General features: G+C 51.2%; 1 protein-coding gene across 2 annotated transcripts in view; it reads left to right on the plus strand.

Moving 5' to 3' along the window:
* LOC105826396 (N-acetyllactosaminide alpha-1,3-galactosyltransferase) overlaps positions 1–11,103 on the plus strand; it is a 97,128-nt gene that overhangs the window by 40,181 nt on the left and 45,844 nt on the right. Inside the window, exon 1 of one of the 2 annotated variants that reach the window (XM_012664374.1) lies at positions 6,025–6,035. The exons of the other annotated variant lie outside the window; for it this stretch is intronic. The gene's annotated coding sequence lies outside the window, so the exon portion shown is untranslated. Of the gene's footprint in view, positions 1–6,024; positions 6,036–11,103 lie in introns of those variants that run through there. 2 annotated transcript variants of the gene reach the window in all.

Consider the following 11,103-nt stretch of genomic DNA (forward strand, 5'->3'; position numbering starts at 1 on the left):
CGCGCCTGGCCAGTAAAGCAGTTTTTTTGACTTTATCTTTCTAGTTATGTTATTAGTATTGATTTAACATTTAAAAAAAATTTCTTCACTGCAAACTAGCCCCGTTTGCAGGCTCTTTGGCCAGGAAAAGAAATGCTTCCTGCTAAGCCGGGTGGGAGGGGCCCGGCAGGACTGTCTGTCCTCGGTAATGGTCACAGTTGCTGGGTCCTCACCCTGGCCTCTGCTGGGACCCGAGGTGGGAGGAGGGTTCTCCATGGGCCCCAGCAGACCTTGAGTCCCCTGTCTCCCCAGGAAGCCGGGTTTCCCTTTCTTGGCTCGGCTGGCTGCCCCTCTTTTGGTGCTCGAATTGGTGTTTCCTCCTCTCTCACCGGTGGGCCCGGGGCTTCCCCTGGGAGGGCTCAGTGGGGCTTCTGAGTGAGCTGGCTGGTCTGGGGCATTCTGCACCCCGTGGAAATCCAAAGCTGGTAAGTTCATAAGGTGACCCCAAAGGACCACCTGGGGGCCAGGCCTGAGCAGAAGAGGATTTATAAATCCCGAAGGGCAGGGTTGCCTCACCATTCCCTGCAGGGTAATTCTCCAGCTTGTCTTCAGGAAGTGTGTGAGAAGAAGGGAAAGAGGGATGACAGCCTGTACAGACTGAGATGCCAGGTCTCTGGAAGGAAGGACAAGGATTAGGAAAGCCCATCTGTAAAGGTCCAGGCATGTCACCTCCTCCATGAAGCCTTCAGAGATTCCCCTAGTCAGATTTCTACAGGAGCCTGATTCACAGCTGTATTGCAGGCTCAGGCCCAGGCAGGGCAGTGGAGCCAGAAGAGACCTCACACTTCACTGATGGAGAAAACGGAGACCCAGAGAAGGGGAGGGGACGTGCCTACATGCCACAGGCCGGCATTAGCAGAGGAGGTTGCAATCATGGTGCTCCTAGCTTCCAGTACAAACCTATTTCCCCTAAAAGGGAAGTCCCCTATGGCCAACATACCACGTTCTGTAATCAGAGAAGTGATGTTTGGGCACAGTTGTTTTCCTTTAAGATCTGATTTTATGCATATTCATACATGAAAATGGCCTATAAATTTCTTTGCTCATGCTGTGCTTGACTGGATATCCTGGTCTCTTAAAATGAGCCAGGCATGTTCTTTCTCTCTATGAGAATTTGTCTAAAATTGGAATGACATGTTCCTCTGTCCTTTAGGTTTATTCTGTTCTTTTTCTAATATATAAAGTTGGTCATCTAACTCATTAACTTTCAGAACTATATCTTAATAAATAATTTAAGGCCCTAAAAAGACCTGACTTTGGCAGAAGTTCCCCAGTTTACTACAGATCCCAGCATTCCTCCTTGCCTTACACCTGGTCAAATTCATACATTTCTGCTGCCTGCCTGGCCCCTGTAGCCTTTTACTCAACATTCCTTCAGCAAGTATCTGTTGAGCATCTAATTGGTGTCAGGGACTGTTCTAGGTACTGAGAAAACCCAGCAGCGGACGAGACAACAAGACAGGTCCCCGCTGGGATAGCGTTTGTGTCCTGGTGACGTTCGCAGCCCCTGCCTTGTACCGTGCCCGTCGGCATCCCAGCTTGGCCTGGCTTCACCACCACCGGGGGTAGAAGAAGTCGGGGTGAGATAGGGTCATGGGAAGACCCCACACTTGTCTTCCACTCCAGGGTTGGTGACTCAAACCATACAACTCTATAAGATTCTTACCTGATCTTCAGTTTCTTTCCTGTAATTTGAGATGCTAATCTCTGCCCTACTTACCTTCTAGGGTAGCATGAAAGTCAAACGGGGCTTTGTAGACAGCAGCAGGCTCTAAACAGGGCACGAGTGCGACCTTGAGGGAACTGAGCTTCTCACTAGTTTAAAACGCAGCTCGGCTCTGAGGCAGGGGGCTGGCCTACGTGGCTTCTCCAGGCTCTCTCAGCCCAGGGGAGGGGTGAGGTCTTCTAGAAGGGTGAGGGCAGCCCTCTAGATTAGAGTCATCAGAGCCAGGTGCGTCTTTCTCACCTCCATCTGGGGTCATCAGCCTGAGGAAGTGGTTGGAGGAAGGAAGGAAGGAGGAGAGCAGATGTTCCTTGGTTGGAACATCCTCCACCCAAGTGTGCCTGGGGCCTTGCCCCCTGGCGGGAGCTCCTTACACCTTCTGAGGTACTGACAAAGCCAGCTTCTTCCTGGTCTAGAAAGAGTCTAACCTACAGAGCTGCTTCCTTGTCTAGAAGAGTCTAAGCCCCAGGGAGGGACGTCCTCGTGTGAGGGAGAGTGGCCAGGGCTTGGGGGAATCTTGGTGCCGCCGAGGCAGTTCTCTGGCATGGCTCTGGTGCGGTCTGTCCCGGAGTTGGATGGGACAGAGGCAGCTCTCGAGATGGTTTGCTGCGCGTTGCTTGGAAAGAGTCACAATGACTCCACTTTTCTAGCCCTCTCGAGGGGGCAGACTTACAGGTACAAACTCTTCTGACTGCGGTCATTTATCAGATAAGCCTTCACTGAGATCATTTCAGCTGATTCTCATGGCTCTGTGGCAATTCTTAGTGGTTGTGGAAACATCATGCTAGAAACCTCCCGGCTTCCTCCCTTCCCACTCCTCCAGGACTGATACTGTCAAAATGTATATTTGATACACAAATGTACAATTGAGTGAATGCCAACGTTGGGTTAATTGAACATCAGAGACAAACAATTATTGAGCAACTTGAGACACTGTGCCGAGAGTCCTTTTCAGGGAGTATCCCCTTTGATTCTTACAGTAATGCGTATCGTGTATATAGCACTTACCATGCGCCAGGTACCATTGAATGCTATTATTCCCATTGTACAGATGTAGAAACGGAGGCACAGAGAAGTTCAATCAGTTGCCCAGAATTGCACAGCATAAGGGGCAGAGGCAGGACTCCTACCCAGGCAGCTGGGCCCCAGAGTCTATGCTCATAACCACCATGGTCTGCAGCCCCTCGGCCACCCTGAGAGATGGGGGTTATGATTAGCCCCGTTACACAGAGCAGAAAGCCGACCAAACTGCTCTCTTACTTGCAAGCATTTGTGGGCATGTCTTTTGCGCCTTCCCTAAACGTGTTTAGGATGAAACAAATAATGGCAATCTGCAAACTTCGTGTCTGTAGTGTTCTTTGCCAAGAACACTTAATCCTCACACCTGCACAGAGGTAAGCAGCGTGAGGAACTTTTGTGGGTTTTTTTGTTTTTTTTAGAAATGAATCTCACTATATGGCCCAGGTTGGAGTTGAACTCTTGGGCTCAAGAAATCTTCCTGCCTCAGCCTCCTGAGTAGCTGTGACTACAGGCCACGGTGCCCAGCTCAGGGTGGGGATCTTGACCTTCATGTTTCCCAGCAGGAAGGGATCTGGGATGTGAAACCAGGGCTTCCTCCACCTGGGCTGCAGCCACCTCTATCACAACACGGAGGGCCTCTAAGTCTCTGACTCGGAAGGTCAAGTACTGAATGCTGGCTGCTGGCTGACAGATCCGTGTGCTGTTAGGGCTGGAATGATGAGATTCATCAACTCCGGGCTGGGCACCGAGCCAAGTTCTTACCTGGACAGCTCTGGACTGCTTTGATCAGCAAGACTCAGAAGCCTGAGGCCCTTTTGCAACGGTTCTCTGCCTCTCGATTAAGGAATGACCACACATGTGCGCTGCTTTGTGTTGAGAGTTAGAGGGTGAACGTGTGTCAGGGAAGGGGGAAGGTCGCGCTTGACTTCTCCAGACGTTGAATTGTCTGCCTTCCAGGCGTGCACGCACTCTGCCAGGCTGTGGTGAACCAGCCTCGAGCCTTATTCTTCTGCCCATCTCCAGTGTGTTCCCTGGAGGCACGTAGGCAGGAAGAGCAGCAGAGGACCCGCCAGAGAAAGTGACCTTGAACGAGTCGCTGGGACTCTAGAGCCTCTATTTCATCAGTGGAAATGGTGAAGGGCCTTCCCAGCCACCGTGTGGGGTGATTGCGGGGCTGCACTGAGATAAAGGAGAGGGGCTGCTTTGTAAACCGTAAAGTGGGAGCCCCATGTGACCCCTGATCAGTGCTTGCTCCTCCAGAGGACCAGTTCATCTTAGCCCAGCTCTTCAGGTTTCAAACTCTCTTCTCGTTCCCTTCCCCGTTGACCGTGGCCCAGATGTCTGGATGGTTTAATGCAAAAGATCATCCCCGAGCCCCTCCTGCGGTGCTTTGTGGTGCCTGGGATTGGGGAGGGGAACCCACGTGAAGCAAAAGGCAGGGCCTGTCATGGTCCCGTGGCCCTGGTCCGGGAGGACAGAGTGTCTGAGGAAGGGCAGCTTCCAGCAGGAAAGTTTCTGTTGCTTTTTGTTCTTAACATACATATGGAAAAGGCACATTTGTGATGCATTTTCAAAAAGTGGACACACTCGTGTAACCACTACCCTGCTCGAGAAACAGAACATGACCAGGCCCCCCATGTCCTGGGCCCCTTCGCTGTACCCCTATCCCAGGGAAGCCGCCATCCTGACTACTACTACCACACGTTAGTTTTGCCTGTTTTTAAATCAAATAAATGGGATCATCCAGGGTGTATCCTTTTATGCCACGTTTTCTTTCGCTCAGTGCTCCGTGTGTGCGATTCGTCCTTGCTGACAGGAGCAGCTGCAGCTCCTCCATTCTCATTGCTGTAGACAGAATCCCTCTGTGGGACTGGCAACAACCCACCTGTTCTGACGATGGGCCTCAGGAGAGTGACCAGTCAGGGGTGTGCTGTGAACATTCTAGCACACACCTCTTGGTGAGCAGACACACACTTTGGGGCATAGAACTGGGAGCAGAATGACAGGGTGGTAAGGTATGTATTTGTTCAGCTTGAGTACATACCAGCAGGAAGGATTTAAGAAAGGTGTTAGGAAGAACTTACAGATCCTAAATGTTGTGGCCAACTAACTCAGGCCCTCAAGAGGATGCAGCTGTGATGTCTCCTTCTGGGAGCAGGAGGAAGAGGCTGGATTAGGCATTGACCTGGGGACCAGGCCTCGATTCCTTCCTGTCCAGGGTTGGTCCCCTCTCCTTAGTCTGAGCTTTCCAGACTACCCCCTGGAGGGGTCTCAGTCTCTTGGGAGGGTGAGGTGGGGGCTTGGAGCATTGTTTCTCCGCTTCAGCCAAAGCAGTGTGTGTGCTCTGTTTTCTGTGGTTATGTCGTGGGGGTTCTGAGAATGACTTCATTTGCCTTTTGAAAAAGTTTTAGGTGTTTTGATGTTTGAAAATCCGCTGCCCTAAGGTCCCTTCCGGCTGGAAGTTTCTATTTTGGGAGCAGAAGATGGGTGTGGGAAGGGTTAAGCATTATTCAGTCAAAGAGCAGGGTCGAGCCTCACTGACCTTTTAAAGTTCTTGCAGTGTGGTTTGCAATGTGGGAGCTCTCGTAACATGCTATAAAAATACAATGTTCAAACCAAACAGAGCAACTTCCGAAGCCTAAAGGATGTAGACAGAGGAAGGGGCTAACTTTGAGGAACATTTAAGTAGAATTTCCACAAGAGTCTCGAGGACTCTCAAGAGCCCTTTACCCACTGCGCTCTCGTGTGTGTGTGTGTGTGTGTGTGTGTGTGTGTGTGTGTGTGTTTTATTCCCCATTGGCTGTTCCTAGGAGCAGCCACTTGAGGTTGTTTGGGTCCAGAACGGTTCCCATTTTTGACCAGCAGTGGGTGACGTGGGCAGACTGTGTGTCCCTCTCAAGGGTGGGTGGTGGCCCTTCCTCTCCCATCACCAGGCCCAGTTTGGACTGTGGTTTCACTTGGCAAGGAGGCTGGGCTGTTCATGGGCCCAGAGAGGAACACGTCTGCCTTGGCGTGTCGCTCTGAGTCAACAGGCCTGATAAACAGCCCATTTCCCAGGGCCTGCAAGGAACAAAGCCCCTGGCTGCTGCAGGGTCGGTCTACCCCCCTCTTCCTGAAATAGCTGTTTATTCTTTTGACAAGAGTTGGAATGCAGCACCTTCCCTTCCTCTGAGCCCTGCCTCCTGCACAAGGGAGCTCAATAGAGCTTTGTTGTTTTGCCTTTTACTCTGGGGTGAACGAAGCAGACGATGAGGTATGTGAAACGTTGAAATGATTTGCTTCGGCCATGTCGGGGTCACTGGGGAAACTCAGCACTGCTGCGTCGATCCCCGCCCCCACCCCGGGGGGAGGATCCTCACTGTCCCCTTAACCTCTTGCTGGTCCCCTCAGTAGTTCTGGAGGAGGACAAAGTCCTTCTCTCCCCAGCAGTGGATCTGGAAGCAGGAGCTGGCAGGATGCTGGCTCAGGGACTTCGCTGTAAGTTCTGCTTTATTTTGCTCCCGTTGGCAGGACCTCACAGAGCTGCGGCTGCGGCCTGGAGTTTTCCCTGAAGGATTTAAGGTGACAATGCAGGGGCAGGGGCTGAGTCCTGGGCCCTGGGGTGAAGTTGTGGGCGGATGCAGAGCCCTCTCGGGACAGTGCAGCATCTACCATTTATCTTACTTTGGTTCCCTTGGGACAGCCCTTGCACAGTGATTTCTGAGCCGGGCAGCAAGGAATAGCTGGCTGGATGTGGGCTTTAGATTCCGGAAAGGGGATTCGAGAAAAGGCACTATAAGATGTACCTCAGAGAACGGGCCGTTCCGTTTGTGACGGCCTGAGAGACAGTCTGCCGTCTCTTTAGTCTGAGACCTGTCTCTTATTTTCCTGCGTCTGTGTTTACTCTGACTCTTATAATGAAAAACAAAACTGGAGACAGCCTTCCATGCACTTTTCCCCCCCTTGAATCATACTGTGTTTCTTCCCGCGGGGAGCATTTCCCTGGGACGCCCACCAGTCTAGAGGGGTTTCAGGATAAGGCCCTCTCCCTCCTCGCTCCCGGCACCATCCCAGCGCCAAGGCCTGGGCCAGGGAGGCAGAGGGTCTGCATTTAAAATCTGGCACCGCCACTTCTGGGTGTGCCCAGTGATCTCAGGCAAGCTACTTCCCTTTGCTAAAGCTCAGTTTTCTCAGCTAAAAAGCCAAGCTGAGGCCACCACACTGACTGTTAGTGAGAAACAAGATGTGAGCTGAGGACACCCCACACCAGGCACAAAGGAGGCACCTGGAAAGAATTGAGCCAATGCTCACCCGCTGGTCCAAGGAAAACCCAGCTCCACAGTGGTTAGCCTGTGCATGAGCCTTCATGTTTATTAAAGCAACAGTGGTTAAAAGAGAGGGTACCAGAAGTGGACTCCCTGGACCTGAATCCTAGCTCCACCACTTTAGGCTGTGTGACACTGGGCAAGTTACTTAACCTTTCTGAGCCTCTGTTTTCATATCTGTAAAATGGGGATTATAATAGAGTAACTTCAGGGTTGTGGTGAGGCTTAACTGAGAGACTGCTGAAAAAGGGTTTAGGCCAGGGCCTGGCCTGGCTCAGTCCGGGAGGATCCAAACATTGCAGGGCTTCAAGCTGATTCAATCTGGGGGGCCCTCTTTAAGAAAAAGAATGCAAAGTTACAAATACAATATTAGATATGGAAGTGAATGCTTAGAATATGAGAAGAGATATCACAACAAGTAACAAAGACTGACAAATACTCCAAATATGACAAAATCCAAAAAACAGCATAATAAAATGATAAGAAAATAATACGAAAATGATTAGTATTACTCAGCTGCCCGATGCACCTGTCATATTTTGGTTTCGTACTTTTCGACTGCCACCTTATCTGACAACAGTTTTTCAGTATCATTTTAAATAGAGACAAAAGAAAGATAAATCAGTTTTGTCTCTAGCATGGTTAGTCAATGGTTGCTTTTTATTATTGAGAGTTTAGAAGAGTTTCTTTCAGCTTCACAGTCTGTTACTGGTGAAGCCACATCTGTAAGTCTTCTGACAGTCTCCCACTCAGGTGGCTCCGGCCAGATCACCAGGGAACTCAGCGCTGTGATCCTTGCTAGGCACAGTGGGGCAGCTGGGCCTGGGTGCTGGACGGGGGCACCAGGTGGTTGCGAGACCTGGATCATAGTGACCCCTGAGCAGGGAGCAAGGTCAACAAGGTCCACCTGGGGTTGTTCCTGGGCCCTGGGGGGGTGTGCAGGCAGAGGGGTCAGCCCCCAGCACAGCCCGCAGCCCGAGGACAGGCAGCAGGGCTGGAGAGGGGTTTCTGCAGGCAGGGGCAACACTCTCTACCCCCACCCCTGTGGGAAATCAGGCCCAGTCCTGCGAGGGGGGCTGTGCAAGAGGAGACCCTGACACCTAAGCTTCGTCAGCTCATGGTAAGTCGGCCTCTGCACGCGTTGCCCGTCAGTTGGTAAATCCCACCTGTGATCGGCACATCCAGGAAGCCGTGTGGGGAGCTGCAGCAGGATGAGCTCCGCGTGGCTAAGTCATCCGCCCTCGTGAAAAATGTGGCTTCCAGCCCTGTGGCAGATTTCTCATCCACGTCCTGGGCAGTCAGGAAAGCCTGTTGGAGAAAGTTAGGGCCAGAGGATCTGTTTTCTGGATAAGGAGACTGAGGCTGGAGAAATTTGTGAGCCTAGTCTAGACCGCCGGCTCTGTGGTAATGCAGGGGCCGACCCCAGGGCTGCTATAAGGCCGAGGCTGTGTCTGCCCCTCTCCCTGCCCAGTGTTAGCGCCGGCCCTCAGGGGCAAAAGGGAGTTTGGCTAGTCAGGGCGGCATGGCCAGGCCTTTCCCGAGGGCAGAGCAGAGCGGAGCCGACTTTATCACAACACGCAGTGGGGATGTGGGCTCCCCCCTGACTGTTCCGTGAGGTGCTGCCGTAGAGGACGGAGATTCCTGTCTCACATGAACTCACAGCTCTGCTTTCAGGACCCAGCTCTGACCCATGTGTTTCTGAATCTCTCCCATTAAAAAGCACCATCATTACCATAGCTGCCATTTGTGGAGCATTTACTGACTGTCGGGCACAATGTGCTTCATAGACATGGTCTACTTTTGTCCTTTCAAGAACCCAGTGAGGAGGGGGTTTGAATCTCCATTTGGTATATGCAAATGGAGGCTCAGAAAGTTAACTTGCCCAAGGTATACATCTATGACTCTGCTGATTTTAGAGTCCTTAGCACTAGCCTATTTTTTACCTGGAATGCTGGATCTAGACACTCTTGTTTATAATCAAGGCTATAGAGGACTACAGACTGGAATCTCGTCCAAGGTCATGAACACCCAGTTAGTTCCTACACCTTTCTCTGTCCCCTTACCTTCTTTGTTTCTCTTTGCAACACTTGTCCCTACCTGACATTATGTATCATGTTGAGTCTCTTGACTCCCATTGGAATGGAAGCTCTATGGTGGTCTTATTCACTGACGTCTCTCCAGTTCCAAAAGCCATCTGGTGTGCAGTAGCCAAGTTCCGTATTTGTGGATGAATCTATGGCAGAGCATGATTAGGGCTCCTCAGGACTCTCCTTACTCATTCGTTCACCCCAAAACACTCTGGGTGCACCTGCTGGGTGCCAGGGCCTGTGCCAGTCTGGACCCATCTCAATAGCCCAAAAGTGATTAATGCTCAAGTGTAGGTGGAGAGGTCCTCAGGGAGGAGGGGATGGGCTCTAGGGGCATGGTGGAGGGATCTCGCGCAGAGAGAGCTCTTTAGCCAGCAGAGAGGTTTGGTTTCCTTTGCCACTGCTTCCCCCTTGCCCGATAATGGCTTTTCCACAGCCTCTGAGTACAGGGCTATTGAGCTGAGAGGTTCACCTTTTCCCCTGGTGTGAGATGGAGAAACCACTAGAATTCGTTTTGGAGAGGAATTCTATTTGGAAGGAATACCTTGACTTTGACCAGCTGGGGTGGAGCCATGTGATTCTCTGAGGATGTGTGAGTTGTTTTGTGTGAGATGGGTTGGAGGTAGGTAGGGAAGAAATAATTTATGGGCCACATGGAAAAATGTGTCTGACACTCCAGGGAAATAGAAGCAGAAAAGGGGAGGGAGAGGGTGGGATGAGGAAGGTGGAGGAATGACAGGCTTTACAGCGTAACCTTGCCTTTCAAAGTGCCTCTGTGTTCCTAGTGCAATCTGCACATGTTCCAGGAGTGCCGGGTGTGAGTGGTTTCACTGGGGCAGCAGTGCAGGGCTGAGTTGTTGTTCACTGAGTTCTGGGGGTGGCCTGAGAGCAGCCCATGTGAGGCTGTAGGATGGGTTCAGGGAGAAATTACAAGAGCGTTAGGGCAGAGGGTCTGAGAGATGGCGGGAGGGCTCCGAACCGTCACAGGCTGTGGAACTAGGGCTGGCTGAGTTCACCCAGTCCTCTGAGGGTGGGGCCCAGGGGATGTCAGGGTTCCACTCTCCCGCTTGAGACAGGGTGTTCGTACTTGGCAGGTCCTCATTCTGGGCTCTCCTCCTCGAAGGGGGAATTTAGAAACAAACCCACGTTTCTTACTGGCTGGCGAGACAGCCAAACACCCATCTTCCAAATTACAGAGTTTTGAAAGTTCTGAGACAAACACATAAGAGAAGGACTTTCAGATCACATTGGCTGCCAAGTGCCTCATTTTTTTTGTCCAGAGAGAAAAATAAAAATGTTTTAAAAGATCTATTGGCCACCCTGCCAACCCTTCCTTCCCTGGAGACTTGGATTCCAGATTCCAGGAAGCACATCCCCACCCATTTCTAGTGCTTTGCTAAAGGATGCAAAACTGGATCATCTGGACAGCTTCCAATTGTAAGTCTGAAACAAGAGTGACTATAGCAAAAATGCAAGCATATTCAAGCCATCTACGAAGTCCAGGAAAAAATGGGCTTTAAGAGTTGCCTGTGACGCTAATTTCTGAAATTAAAAAAAAAAAAAAAAATCAAACACCCGCATATTGCAGGAGGGGATTAGGAAGTGTATCTGATCTGGGCTCTCCCTGACTTAAGTGCCATAAGAGTTTTCGCTTCTACAATTTGCGTTTGCTCCTCAGCAGGTGGGGCCGGTAAAGCTCGGGACACGCAGCCAGCCAGCCGCACTGTTGTCTCCTCGGCATACACGGGGGGTTGTGGCAGCGCCTGGGGCTTGAGCAAAGAAAATCAAAGTCGCACCCCACTTCCGAGGAGCTCTTAATCAGGCTGCGGCACAGAACAGATGGGTGAACCCTTAGAGTCCCTCATTTGCATATATTTGCACTTCATTGTATAACATGATCTTATATTCCAAATCCCTCCTTCCTTTCCTT

This window comes from Propithecus coquereli, unplaced genomic scaffold, assembly GCF_000956105.1.
Source record: "Propithecus coquereli isolate 6110/MARCELLA unplaced genomic scaffold, Pcoq_1.0 Scaffold89, whole genome shotgun sequence".
Classification (NCBI taxonomy): domain Eukaryota; kingdom Metazoa; phylum Chordata; class Mammalia; order Primates; family Indriidae; genus Propithecus; species Propithecus coquereli.